The sequence below is a fragment of the Ictalurus punctatus genome, chromosome 10, assembly GCF_001660625.3.
Source record: "Ictalurus punctatus breed USDA103 chromosome 10, Coco_2.0, whole genome shotgun sequence".
Classification (NCBI taxonomy): domain Eukaryota; kingdom Metazoa; phylum Chordata; class Actinopteri; order Siluriformes; family Ictaluridae; genus Ictalurus; species Ictalurus punctatus.
Genome location: NC_030425.2, coordinates 30,334,131 through 30,350,000, shown reverse-complemented (window position 1 = coordinate 30,350,000; position 15,870 = coordinate 30,334,131).

Genomic DNA, 15,870 nt, shown 5'->3' with positions numbered 1-15,870 from the left:
AGATAGAGAGAGACAGAGACACAGATAGAGAGAGAGACAGAGAGACACAGATAGAGAGACACACAGATAGAGAGAGAGAGAGACACAGATAGAGAGAGACAGAGAGAGACACAGATAGAGAGAGACACACAGATAGAGAGAGAGAAAGAGAGACAGAGACACAGAGAGACACAGATACAGAGAGACAGATAGAGAGACACAGAGAGAGACACACAGAGAGACAGAGAGACACAGACAGAGAGAGAGACACAGAGACACAGATACAGAGAGACAGATAGAGAGAGACAGAGAGAGACACAGATAGAGAAAGACAGAGAGAGACACAGATAGAGAGAGACAGAGAGACACAGATAGAGAGAGACAGAGAGACACAGATAGAGAGAGACAGAGAGACACAGATAGAGAGAGAGAGAGACAGAGATAGAGAGAGAGAGACAGAGAGAGACACAGATAGAGAGAGAGAGAGAGACAGAGAGAGACACAGATAGAGAGAGACAGAGAGACACAGATAGAGAGAGACAGAGAGACACAGATAGAGAGAGACAGAGAGACACAGATAGAGAGAGAGAGAGACAGAGATAGAGAGAGAGAGACAGAGAGAGACACAGATAGAGAGAGAGAGAGAGACAGAGAGAGACACAGATAGAGAAAGACAGAGAGAGACACAGATAGAGAGAGACAGAGAGACACAGATAGAGAGAGACAGAGAGACACAGATAGAGAGAGAGAGACACAGATATAGAGAGAGAGAGACAGAGAGAGACACAGATAGAGAGAGAGAGAGAGACAGAGAGAGACACAGATAGAGAGAGACAGAGAGACACAGATACAGAGAGACACAGATAGAGAGAGACAGAGACACAGATATATAGAGAGAGACAGAGACACAGATAGAGAGAGACACAGATAGAGACAGAGAGACACAGATAGAGAGAGACAGAGAGACACAGATAGAGAGAGACAGAGATACAGATAGAGAGAGACACAGATAGAGAGAGACAGAGACACAGATAGAGAGAGAGACACAGATAGAGAGAGACAGAGAGACACAGATAGAGAGAGACAGAGACACAGATAGAGAGAGAGAGAGAGATAGAGAGACACAGATAGAGAGAGACACATATAGAGAGAGACAGAAAGACACAGATAGAGAGAGACAGAGAGAGACACAGATAGAGAGAGACAGACACAGATAGAGAGAGAGACACAGATAGAGAGACACACAGATAGAGAGAGAGACATAGATAGAGAGACACACAGATAGAGAGAGAGACACAGAGAGACACAGATAGAGAGAGAGAGAGAGAGACAGAGAGACACAGATAGTGAGAGAGAGAGAGAGAGACACAGATAGAGAGAGAGAGAGAGAGAGAGAGAGAGAGACAGAGAGACACAGATAGAGAGAGAGAGAGAGAGAGAGAGAGACACAGATAGAGAGACACACAGATAGAGAGAGAGAGACAGAGAGACACAGAGAGAGAGAGAGAGAGAGAGAGAGAGAGAGAGATGCTTCTTCTGTGAATTATTAACAAGTTAACTTTGTAGTGGAGGCACTTTATCCCCGAGGACAAACAAGCCAAATGTTTGCGAAATATAATTAAGCCGAGGCATCTTTTTAAATGTCATTGCGGCCCGTGCCATGTTTCAAATTGTTCTGCATCAACAGAATTTAACGAGATGGCGAAGGAATCCGTTCTCTGCGAGCGTGTGATAAGCTGCACGTACAGTGGAGCACTTTCATTGATTGCCAAAATAAAGCATTTTGTATGCAAATGGGCGACTGGAGTGGCTAAGCTGATTCAGCCTCATGGACACCAAATAATGGCCTTTACAATTAATACGAGCGCATGCTCTCCATCGAAAATGTTGTCTCCAGTTTAATGGGTTTGAAACGTTTACACATGCAAAACCCCCGTTTTCTTTCTGTCTGTCTGTCTGTCTGTCTGTCGGTCTGTGTGTCTGTCTCTCTCCTGCACATGTTGGATTAACTGATAATCTTTGAACATGAAGCTCGTTGCCCCTGAGGGTTGAGAGCGGCAATAAAGCTGATTTTCTATTGTTTGAATGTAATGTGCTTGTTTTTGCGCTTGTAAACACGCTTCTGCGTTTTTTTTAAAGCGGTGATATTCCCCCTCTCCTCACCGCTTCTGTTCCTCAGTTAGCACAGCTTAATCTTTCTGGAACAAACAGAAGTATAGGTGAGAAAAGTTTATTAAACAATCAGTTTAAAAGATAATGATCATTAATGTGTACGCAGATTCAACAAACAAACGTCCATGACAGTAATGCAGCTGCAAACCCCAGGTTTATATTCGTGTTTCTATAGCAACAGCTCATTCACAGACACCTGGAGCGCTCCATATAAATGTATTAATAACAAATACGTGTCTAATTGATCAATAATGTGCTGTCTTTTCTGTAAGTTCCTTTAACGTCGTGGAAGGAGTCTCTGTAGCTGTAAGCTTTCCAACATCTTCAGGACAGAGGAGTTTACACTTCTTTGCGGTTTCTCGGTTGGTGAAGGAACGACTGTTTATAACAGGACTCCGCCCACATCCTGAGTGGTGTTTGATGTGTAGCGACGGTTTAAGCAGAGTGAACAGGGCAGAGGTGAAGAGGAGAGGGTGTGACAGGCTGAATAATGGCTTTATTTCCATTATGTTGGGGTGTTCAGAGCCTGTCGGATTAAACCTCTGCATGGAGCAGTCAGGTGATGGTGGAAGCCCTGTGTTCGGTGAGGGACGTGACGAGGATGTGAAGGTATCTTAACAGGTTTAGACGTGTGGTATAATCATGTTCATGGGTCTTAGCCTTGACAATGACATTAAACCCTGAAATGACGGGACGATGCTGAAAGGATCGTCCACAAGGCCCTCGTCACTGTCCCTATTAAAAAAAAACTTTTAAAAATTTTCATCCCATTTTCCACATCAGCTGTCCTCTTTATACACCAAAGCTTAAAACAGCTCTTAACTGAGGTGTGTGTCTGAGCTTTAACCTCCACATCCAGTTTCCTCAAGGCATGTGTTCATGACAACTGTTACAGGTGCAATCAAAATGAGCTTTCAGCTGTAACGAGGAACAAATCAAACAAAGGCGAGTGAAATAGTTCAACACGACGAACGCTTCAAGCGGTTTCCCCAAATTCAACTGAAAATGCAACTTATAATGATTTCTCCAGTCTCAATTATTCACCCCCCTGAATAGAATCCCTCACAACAGCACAAATATTCAGAACAGGTGTTGTCTCAAGCACACCTGATATAAACTAATCAAGAGCTTCATTAGCTGCAGCAGGTGTGGTTGAGCTGGAACACATGAAACACCTGAACTGGCCAGGGGTAGAAAATGTATGAAATACCTGGACGGGGCAGAAAAAGGAAGCTATCGACGGCTGCAAGCAGATTTGTGAGAAGGCAGGATGTGAAAAACCCTCGAGTGACTGTAAAAGACCTGCAGCGAGACCTGGTGTAACAGGCGCTGAGGTTTCAGTGAGCGCAGTAAGGAGCGTACTAAACGCAGAAGGTTCCCATGCCAGAACTCCAAGATGTTCACCGCTACTGACCCAAAAGCACAAGAAAATTCGCTCAGAATCATATAAATAATCCACAGAAGTTTTGGGATTCTGTTCTGTGGAGCGATGAAACAAAACTGGAACTTTTCAGCACGATGGATCAGCGGTATGTCCAGAGGAAGAAGAATGAAGAAAGAACACTCTGTCCACAGTCGAGCATGGTGGAGGCTCGGTGATGCTCTGGGGCTGCTTTACATCCTCTGGCACTGGAAACCTGCAGTGTGTGGAAGGAGAGATGGATTCGGTGAAGTATCAGGAAATCCCAGGAGAAAACATCACACCGTCTGTGAGGAAGCTGAAGCTTGGTCGTCATCAGACCTTCCAACAGGACAATGATCCCAAGCGTACCTCACATTCCACCAAGGCTTGGTTGCAGAAGAGGTCCTGGAAGATTTTACAGGGCCGTCACAGTCACCTGACTTACAGAAAATCTCTGGTGGGATTTGAAGAAGGCGGTTGCAGCACGCAAAGCCAAGAATATTACTGACCTGGAGGCCATTGCTCATGAGGAACGGAGAAGATTCCTCAGGAGCGCTGCAAAAATCTAGATCTCGTCTGTAGCAGGTAATAACTTATATAGCGCTTTTCTCCAAAACGCTTTACACTGTGTCTCATTCACCCATTCTCTCTCTCTCTCACTCACACACACACACACACACACACACACACCAATTTTAGCAGAGCTGTCATGCAAGGCACTAACTTGCCATCGGAGCAACTTGGGGTTCAGTGTCTTGCCCAAGGACACTTCGGCATGTGGAGTCACGTGATCCGGGAATCGAACCGCCAACACTATGATTAGTGGACACCCCGCTCTACCACCTGAGACACAGCCGCCCCACTAAGTACTAAAGATGCTCGCCATGAAGGGGGTGAATAATTTTGAGACTGGAGAAATCATTATAAGTTGCATTTTCAGAAGAATTTCGGAAACCATTCGAAGCTTTTGTTGTGTTGAACTATTTCAGTTGCTTTTGCTCGATTTGTTCCTCACAAACAGCTGAAAGTCTGTAGATTTTGACAATAAACCTGATTTGCAATAGGAGTTGAATAATTTTGATTGCAATTGTATATACAAAGATAAAGATTTATAAAGGCAGGTTTATTATTATTAGCTATGTGGAGCGTCCGCTGTACCCGTCCCCGTGAATGAGCTGTTGCTATAGAAACGATAGCGTATTAGAACGAGCGCATTAACTGAATATAAAGCTGTGATGTGAAGCTGCGCTACTGTCAGAGCTGCTGTTAGAGAAAACTACTCAACACCTTCTGACCAATCACAAACCACACAATTGCGGTGTAATAAATCCGAAACAATGCTTTAGTAAAAACCTTGAGGATCATTAAAGCTTCATCGGCTAATGACGCGTTCTTAGGTTCTGCTTGGAACCGTTTCTGATAGGAAGAACTCCTAATCATCTAAGAGTGTAACTTGTTAGTTAATGATGGATCTGTGCATCATCATCACTGCTACCTGAAAAGACTTGATTTCTTTTTTCCGATGGTTCTGCTACAGTATTAAACGCTGTTTTTCCTGGCTGCTGTGAATCTGCTGTATAAATATGCTCTTCGCAGCTGTTCTCTGGTGGTGAACTGAAGAATAAACACATGGAGTCTGAGACCGATCTGTTTCTCCCATATCTCATTTCTGAAGCTGTAGCAGCCCATTTCAATTCCAGCACAGCGGCGGTGACTTCACTGGTCACTGCGGTGCCAAACGGCTCCCCGTCGTTGTTTTTCTTATTTCATTTCACTAAGCTGCCTGAGCGCGAGGTCGAACAGAAATCTCCTCTAAGTCCCTCGCCCTTCCACATAACCGAGATGCTCTCCGTCTCGATAAAGCATGGAAAGATTGAATTTTTACAAGCGGCCAAAAAAAAGATAATTCAGTTTGAAATAATCTTCTGTCGCGCAGTGAACGGTGTCAATAAACAAGAATGTTTAGAAGAAAACGCTCCTGTTTTTATCTTGGCAAAAAATCCATAACATCTTACCTTCGAGCACAGAGCCAAGACGCTTTTATGCTCTGAGATTTTCATGCAGGAAAAGCCGAGACCCTTTCTGACGTGCGGAGATGCTTCCTCTCAAGAATAATGTTTACTTTGGAGATATTTTAGAAGATATAAAGGCAGGTGTAATGGGAAATGATCGTGATGTCTGATCTCACAGAGAACTTTATCATCACAACAATAATCTGAGGAAGGAGACACACAGAACATTTATTTATTTATCCATCTCTTTCTTTAAAAAAAAACAGCGTTTATTCTTTTTTGTCTTCATGGTAAAACGATATCTTGTAGCAGGCAATAAATTGCACAGAATAGCTTCGTAGGAAAAAAACCCATATTTTTGTTATGGTTTAAAAATAGCTCATTTTTCTTCAGTGTTTTCAGATGCTCCTGATATTTTTGGTGTCTCTTCTATAGCAGACCACGCTGCAGAAATATCTGAGTTTCACAGGAATCTCTGAAGTCCAGTGTCTTCAGGTTGGTTTATGAATTAAAACGTTTGATCTGATTCCCGGGGTTCGACCCAGGCGGAGTACTGTACACATGTTTAAGGATATAAACATCTCATTTTGAGACGTAAACACACACATGACGGGGAAGTGTATTTATTTTACTGTAGTTTTACTTAAATTTATTACACACCGCAGTGAAACAGCCCCTCGGTCCACATCCTAAAGACGGGAACTAATCAATCGTGGTTTTATTCTGATTTCTTTTTAATAGGCTGTCAGTTCACCTTTCCAAATAAAACACCAACCATTTGAGAATAGTGGCGCTATCACACTGTGGTTAGAGGGCAGAAACGGTGACAATGATCCCAATTAGCCCAATTATTTCCTCCTGTTAATTCATCTAGGAAAAGAAAAAAGAAAAGAAAAAAAGTCAGTGTATTAGATTTCACATTGCATCAAATAATTTTTCCTCTTCTTTGTAAGGTGAAAGTTCTTTAAGTGTACTTCATAATGTGTTTTTTTTTTTTTTTTTTTTTTTGTATAGAAAGGGTTCTTAGTTCCTAGTTTTGAACTTTCTTCTATGTGGAACCTGTAAGGGTTCTCCAGAACTTATAAGAGTTCCTTTTCTTGAGAGTGTATGTAGGATGTACATGGGTAGTGCGGTGGTACAGATGCTAGCGTTCCCGTCGCACAGTTCTACGTCCGATTCTGAGCTCGGGTTACCGTCCGTGTGGAGTTCCACATGTTCTACGTCTATGTGGGGTTCCTCCTGATTCTCCGGATTCGTTCCCCCTTCCCCAAAATATTCTGATATATGGGTTAATGAAGCTCGACTGCCCCGATGTGAGAATGTGTGTGAATGGAATCCTGCAGCGTCCTGGCATTCCATCCAGGGTGTATTCCCACCTCACCCCCAGTGTTCCCGGGAACGACTCCAGATCCAGCACCACTCTGACAGGGATCCAGCGCTTACTGAAGATTGTTAAATAAATATGAACTATAAAAGACCTCATTTTTACAGAATGACCTGTGAATGATTGATTCCTGCATTTCCGTCCTCTCGTTTTTAGTGCTTTCTCACTTTGTGTCCCTTGAGGAACCCTTAAGTGTCTATATAGAACCGGTTCAGAACAACATTGTGTTTCCTTTTCCAAGCAGAACCTTTTTGGAAAGTTTGGAACCCATAACTCTCCAAAAAACTGTAGTTGCTGTTTTGTTGAAGCCACGCCCCTCACAAGTATTTGCGACATGAGGAGATTTCAGTCATACTCTACTCTTAGACCGTCCTCTGAATCTCCTTCACATCAGAGCTGATGTATTATTATACCCTGACCTTTTGATTTTCATCTGGAATTTGATTGGCTGAATGGTTGGCTCATCTGGAATTTGATTGGCTGGCTCTCAGCTCCTCATGCTCTTTATAACTGGAGCTGAGGAGCTCCTTCTGCACTGGACATGTTGAACACATGTTAAATGAATCCTCGTTTGCGGAAGGCTGCAGTGAGCAGGTCCGACAGAGAGACAAATAATAAAATGAAAACTTGACTGTCTGGCTGCTAAACGCACTGTAGAGTTTTTGAGAGATTTTGATGTCTCAGCTGTGAATCTCCTTAAAACAGCGGCGCTCGGAATCAGCCTTCGCTTCGTCTCCCTTCGTCTTCAACTTGAAATACGAGCAAGAGCAAACAAATGGCCTAAACAAAACGATATATTCCACATATCAATTACACTAAATGCCTTGGTGTGTGTACTTCAGCGTCTCAGACACACACCGGTTACACCGCACACACACACTGCAGCCAGGCGATAATGGCGTGGCATTGTTCTCCACCATCTGGAGCGCTGATAAGCCTGGTCTGTGCGTGCTCGATAATCAGCGTCGGTGGAGGAAAAAGCCGGTGTTAAACATTTCCTCAACCCGTGAAAAAGGTTCCATTAAGTCCACTGACCCCAATTGAATATTAATGAGCTAATTAACAGATTTATTGTTCTATGCAATTTCTGGAGGGGACTATTATATCTTTTTTTTTTTTTTTTCAAGTGCTATTATTTTTTCTAATTATTTTTTGCACTTTGTATAATTGAATCTTTGTAGCTGCAAGCATCCTTGGCAAACAAGGAACAGAAATTTTGCTTTTTCTTCTTCTGTTCTCTTGTGGTTCTTTTTTCCTTTTTCCCACAACAACAAAAGTGGATTTTTTTATGGCAATGTGTTAGTAATTAGGATTTTTCTCTGCCCATAGTCATGAGTGGAGACATGCACATTTCATTTTTAAAAGGCCTCTGATTTCCATCTCTCTCTCTCTCTCTCTCTCTCTCTCACACACACTCACACACACACACACACACACACACACACACACACACACACACGGGGTGAGGTGTTGGATTACAAAACAGTAATCAGCGAGGTTACAGTCGGCTGCGTCACTGCGAGGGCCTGCGCAGGCTTTAAATGAGTAGTGACAGCTGCAGCTGATAGATAGTATAATCACCTGATGAAGAGGACACAATGGAGCAGAACTCTCAATGGGCAGCGTGAATGTGAGTGCTGCGAGTACTGGAGAAGCTGCCATGCTAAGAAAGGTTACCTTGAAAGGAATAAACGCAATTGGGAAGGGAAAAGATAAACAACAGCGACGCAGGCCGCTCTCTGGGATCTCCAGTCGCGTTTCCACCGCAGTGTTCGAGCGGTGAAGTCGTAACCGTACCATTATCGGGGACATGTTTATCCGTGACTAGGTGGCGCTTTTAGCTGGAGAAAAAAAAACAGCACTTACAATAATTCAGACGTCACGCTATATTTTGATGTTTTGATAAATGATGAAAGATTGAAATTTCCCCCACTTCTTTTATCCTGTAATTCTAATGAATCAATTTAAACCACACCTGACCAGGAGCCATTCGCATAATCAGTAAATTTAGATAAGACATGCGCGCATCTGCTGGAAAGATTAAATAAAGAATCGTCGAGCGATGATAACCTTCTGATAACTGCAATATAATTATTATTGCATTATTATTTTTTCTTCCTATCTGCAACTTTACCTAATTCTATTTATGTCCAGAATCCAATTCCTCCCAAAGAGAATCATCCGTTTCTGCTCGGGCTACTCCACCGATATAACGCAGAATAATGAACTCATTTTGCTGTTGTATGGAAATTGGGTCTCATTACAATAATTTTGCCTGATACACAAGCCACTCGATATTAAGAGCAAGGCCCTACAGTCATACAGTGGGTTATTATGCTATACATCACAAACTGCATTAGGCTTATAAAACCTGTCACCAGAAAGGTTGGAAAGTTTCGGCGCCCACAGCCACACGGGTTCATATATCTCCCACAGAGAGGAGCCCACAATGCATCAGGCCTGTTCAGGCTGCTTACAGAAAGCAATTTTCTGCAGGGTTATGTGTTTTAATTTTTTTTTGTTTGTTTTGGGCTTTTTTTGTTTAGTCTATATGGCATTTTTTTTTTTGGCAGAAATTAAGATGTCATCCAAGTTGAGACTTATTATGTAATTAAAAAAACCCTCTGAGTGAAATGAAATATAGAAAAGTCTGGATGACTTTATGAAATAAAAAAAAAACCCTCTGTAGATATTGCATCATGTATAACTCATCTGTCTGACTCAACTGCAGTTCATTTCGCACTTAACAGCACATTTCCAGGAGATTTTTGGTATGTTTTTCAGTTTAATCTCTGAAAGAACAGCGTTCATTATTCACGCGAGCTCAACAACGCTGTGCACGTGCGTGTAGCTCTGAGCTTGAAAACAGATGCCAGGCTTCAATGGGAACTGTAATGTGGCATTATTTTAATTGCTTCATTTCCATGGAGCAAGCTGCTGGCTTCTTGACAGTTTGTCAGAGTTCTTAGTAAAGAAGGAAGGAGGGAGGTTCGGAGAGCGATGCATCTGCTAGTCATGTGAGATCCCGTGAAGGAGGGGTCAGTAGATGCAGTCGTAATTGCCCCAGCTTGCAGGAGGAGCACGTATTTAACGTGTCAAAGAGGGACTACTGAATCCCGAGCTCGGTTAGCAGGGGTTTGGAGACCAAGCAACAAAAGTGGTGGAATTGTTTTGGCAAGCTGTGTGTCAGAGGGGACGCACGATACTGAAAGAGACACTTTTTACCCAGCAGTCAAATAGGATTCAACAATCACCACACACCTGCGTTAGAAAGGTGATCTTTCTGAACACTCAGTTACAATCTGCATCCTGCTTTTCTCCTCGATACATAACTTTAACACCCAGTATGGTGAGATCTGTCCAGAGATTATACTGGACATGGCTTTATTTATTTTCAGGAAGTGCTTTATCCCGGTCAGGAGCATGTTGGATCCGGAGTCTATCCCGTGACCACCGGGTGTGAGGTGGGAATACGTCCTGGATGGAACACCAGTTCATTACAGGATACGACACGGACATTCACACTCAGAGGCACTGTAGAGCACCTGTCCACCTGCTGGCAGACAGTTACCCAGGCTCAGGATTAAGCCGGGAACCCTGGAGCTGGGAAGAAGCAATGCTAACCTCTGTACCTGTTGAACTAAATGTTACAACCCCAATTCTGAAAAAGTTGGGACAGTATGGAAAATACTAATAAAAACAAAGAGGAGTGATTTGTAAATGTACTTTGACTTGTATATAAAGACAAGGTATTTGGTGTTTTATGTAATCAACTGCATAGTTTTTTGAAGATAAATGTTTATTTTGAAATTGATGCATGCAACACATTCCAAAAAAGTTGGGACAGGGGGAATTTAGGACTAATAGCGATGTGAGAAGTTGAAATAAGAAGGTGATGTGAAACAGGTGAGGCAATCGTCTAATCATAGTATATAAGGAGCCTCCAGAAAACGCCTAGTCCTTCAAGAGCAAGGATAGGTCGAGGCTCGCCCATCTGCTAACAGATACATCAGAGAGTAATCCAAAACCTTGAGAAGAACATTCCTCAAAGACAACTCGGTAGGATTTTGGGCATTTCAGCTTCTACAGCGCACGATAATAATTAAAAGATTCAGAGAATCCGATCAAATCTCAGTACGTAAAGGGCGAGGCCGAAAACCACTTCTGAAAGCGCGTGATCTCCGATCCCTCAGACGTCACTGTCTTAAAAACCCTCATGAGTCTGTAATGGAGATCCTGACATGGGCTCAGGAATACTTTAGTAAACCTTTGTCAGTCGACACCATTCGCCGCTGCATCCACAGATGCAAGTTAAGGCTTTACTATGCAAAGCAGAAGCCGTACATCAACACTGTCCAGAAGCTCCGCCCACTTCTCTGGTCTCGGTCTCATCTGAGATGGGCAGTAGCACAGTGGAATCATGTTTTGTGGTCTGACAAGTCGACGTTTCAAAAAGATTTTGGAGAAAAGAGCCGTCATGTTCTCCGGGCCAAAGAGGAAAAGGACCGTGTGAGCTGTTATCAGCGTCAGGTCCAAAAGCTAGCAACTGTCCTGGTATGGGGGTGTGTCAGTGCCCATGGTATGGGGGTGTGTCAGTGCCCATGGTATGGGGGCGTGTCAGTGCACATGGCATGGGTAGCATGCAACATATTCTGCCATCCAGAGCAGGACAACTCCAAACCACATTCTGCCCGGATTACAAGCGCATGGTTGCGTGAGCAGAGAGAGCGGGTGCGAGCATGGCCTGCTGCAGTCCTGACCTTTCTCCCATTGAGAACGTGTGGTGCATTATGAAGGACAAAATAAGGCGATGAAGGCCCTGTACAGTCACTCAGCTGAAGAAATGCATAATGGATGAAGGGGGAAATTCCGCTTGTTAAACTTAACCAACTGGTGTCTTCACTCAGCGTCCAAACACTTAATAAGTATTATTATTAAATATCAAAAATAAATAAAATTCACAATGTGAAACATCAAATAATGTGTTAATAATGTGTTTTCAGTAAAGTACAGCGTGAACTGAATTTTCAAATGACTCTTTATTTTTTTTTTCATTTTCCCACTGTCCCAACTTTTTTGGAATTGGGCTTGTACATAATATACTGAAAATACGATAATTATAACTGAGGCATTGTAATGAGGATTACAGTCGAGACTCTCTTACAGAGCTGGATGTTTTCCATTATACAGATTAACAGAGTTTTTATTTAGAGATACAGTACTGTCTCTGTGGAAGAAGCTGGCCCTGAGCCTGCTGGTTCTGGTATGAACATTCCTGGATCTCCTCCTGGAAGGAAGGAACAGTTTGTGACTGGGATGGATGGAGTCCCTGATGATGTTACATCTCCTGTGGTAAAGATGACTGTGTGAAGAAGTTCCCCGTTTCTTCGGTCCTTCCACTAGCTTCCTGTAGCTGCTGCATCAGATTTAAAACACTGACGCTTGCCTACAAAGCCAAAAACAGCACTTATCACACCCTGTACTGCCCCACGCTCCCTCCACATTAGCACTGCTTGACTGGTCCCACCATCTCTCAGGGTACAAGGAAGGCATACATCAATACTCTTCTTTGTTCTGGCACATAGGTGGTGGAATGAACTTCCCCTAAATGTCTGAACAGCTGAGTCCCTGGCAGTCTTCAAATAACACCTAAAGACCTACCTCTTTCTGAAGTACTCAAATTAGCACTTTAACTAAAAAGAAATGGTGTTGTCTGTGTGCTTTTATTACTATATTACCTCCCCAACAGAGTTTTTAGATTGCTGATGTTCTTACTCTGTGACCCAGCGAACCAGAATCCGGATGTGTTGATTGAGACTTCTAAGCACTTCTGTAAGTCGCTCTGGATGAGGGCGTAAATAAATGTAAATGTAAATGATGTTCAATGGCTTCAGGTTGAGCACCAGTGATGTGTTGGGCGGTTTTCACCATCCTTTGCAGGGCTTTTTTGGACCCTGTGGAGCTGCCATACCACACTGTGATGGAGCTGGTCAGGATGCTTTCAGTGGTGAAACAGCGATTGAAACTTGATAAGATCTGGGGAGACAGATGAACTTTCTTCAGTCGTAAAGATGCTGTTGCGCCCTTCTAACTGGAATTGAAGTATAATGGTGCCAGGACAGATCCTCAGAGATGTGGACACCCAGGAACTTGAAACTGGAGATATGCTCTACTTCAGTCCCACTGATGTAGATGGGAGAGTGTCTGCTGCTTTTAGATTTCTGGAAGTCCACAATGAGCTCATTGGTCTTCTCAGTGTTGAGGGTGAGGTTGTTGGCAGAACGCCATGTTGCTAGACTTTGGATCTCCTCCCTGTAGGCAGATTCATCATTGTTGTTGATGTGACCTACCACTGTGGTATCATCTGCATACTTGATGATGTTGGAGTTATGCAGAGGCACGCAGTCATGGGTAAACAGGGAGTAAAGCAATGGATTCAGCACACAACCCTGTGGGTCACCAGCATTCCAGATGAGGGTAGAGGACATGTGATTGCCCAACCTAACAGACTGAGGTCTATTGGTTAGGAAGTCCAGAATCTGACTGCATATGGAGTTGATAATGCCCAGGTCATTGAGCTTGGTGATCAGTTTGGTGGAGATGACGGTGTTAAATGCAGAGCTAAAGTGTACAGACAGCATACTCATGTACGTGGTGGTGAATTAAGAGCAGTGGAGATGACATCTCTGTTGATGTGTAAGTGTTCAGATCTGTGTGCGAGCACACGGTGGCCTGTGGGGCAAACGTACTCCAGTCAGTTTCTTGAAACTGGTGTTGTAGTGAGGAGACCGTCCCCTCCGGCCCACCTTCACGCTCCTCACTGATGGTTTCACATGGTTGATGAGTGGCATGTACTTGGGTAGTATGACCAAAGAGAGGTGATCAGACTGACCCACATGGGGGAGTGGAATGGGCTTGTATGCCTCAGCAGTGTTCATGTAAACATGGTCCAGAGTGATAGAGAGATAGAGATAGACTCCACCTCCACCTTCACCCTGATAAACAGCGTACTGAAGATGAATGAATGCTGTGCTTGATGTGAATATAACTGCGTCCATACTCAAAGTGCCATTTTAACCTTTAAAGGTCTGTGATGGTGTCTGGACTGTCTATTGTGTCTTAGATATTGTTGAATAATTTAGTAATTATTGGTCATACTTTGAGACATACTTTATATTGTTGAATAACTTTATAACATACTTTAGATATTGTTGAATAATTTAGTAATTATTGGTCATACTTTGAGACATACTTTATTTAAACTGTGTCTTGTCACAGAGATCAAAGACTTAACAGGAACAAAATCATGATTGTAAATTCAAGTGTATCTTCACAGTTCAGCGGTTTGCAGTCGCTCCACAAATACAAATGACATGGATTTATTTGCGGTTTGATTTTCAAGGCTGAATTTGGTTGAACAATAAACAGCAGGCCCACAGCTTTCAAACAATAAGACTAGATGTTAAAATTGGCAAAAAAAAAAAAAAAATAGTCACAGCCACTGAGTGTTAACGTCTGAAGTATGAACGTGTAAAAGCTGCGCTCTATTCCCAACTGGTTGCACATTTTTCTTTTCCTTGTTCACCGTTGTCCGTTCCTGCATTCTGCACATTTTCATAAGTTGATAACCGAAGCTCGGGAGAACGCCTGCTCAGTGAATCAAACATAAATTATACATCTCCAACATTTTCCTTTCCACGGTATTAAATTCCATAAATCTGAAGGGCCGAGTCTTGTCAGCGAGCGTCCGGTCTCTGAGATGTAGTCGCTGGAAATTGATGTTGAGGAGAAGGAGGAGATCTTTGTTCTTCTGAGGTTCATCTTTAGAACACATGGGCTGTGTCAGAGCTGACTGAATTATGACAGTGTTATTAAAAATGCCATTTGGATGCTCGGTGTGTTCACAACCGTGGATTCAGGGTCTAACCTTTCAATAAGAGACCTGTACAAGACAGACGAAGAGCTCATTTCTCATAATTAACCTAAAATGGAACATATCATTGCACAATCGTTTTATTTTAAAGCAATCACAGTGTAATTTCCATACAATTATGAATTTGGTTAGTGACCATACTGGGTGTCTAATGAGAACCTTATTAATTTGCAGCAAGGACAGACTCAGCTTCACAGCTCCTTATTAGCATTCCTTCTTTGCCCTTTTCCTAATTTTTTGCTAATCTTTTGCAGTTCTAGGATTGAAGCCCGTACAAAGCCATTTAAAATGTCAGATATTGAGGTGCATGCAGTAAGGATGGCAGAAAGAGGAGATGAGCTCTTCCTCCATCAGTCATGCTCTCTCCTCAGCACATGCCCAACATCCTGGGGATCCGGCCGGCGTTGCAGCTCGGGCCTCTATTGAATTGAATGGTCCACAGATTACTCCATTATTTCTCTATAGCGGCACTGCACAGTAGACTAAAGGCCCATTATCTGAGTGACTGAGACCATCGGAACTTATTACATGTGTGACCTTTAAAAGCCTTTTCGCTGTGATGGATCTCAGGTGAGAATTTACTGGAATCAATTTTTTATCTCGTGGCACAAGGGAGGGCGCAAAAATGAAACGAGCTGGCGAATGGCCCTGGTCCTGAGTGGAACATTCACTTAGAAGAAGAATCCAGCATGCCAGGTAGACATGGACAGGATTTATAAAATGCCTCAGATGCCTCTATGCCTCTTCTCAGAAACAAATTAAAGAAACTTTCAACTGGAGAAGTTTCCTGAGCATCGTGCTTAATCAAGCTCAAAATACAAAGATGCTGCTTGTTCCCTAAAGGTTCACATCAAAAGGTGCATCTCACTTTTAATCGGTTTAAACGCAGATGGCAGCCTGCCTCCATTAATTAATCATATATGAAGCATGTTGTACCTGCTAGTGGAAAGTGTGTCAATTCTACAGAGATCTCATTTGGATTTCAGGC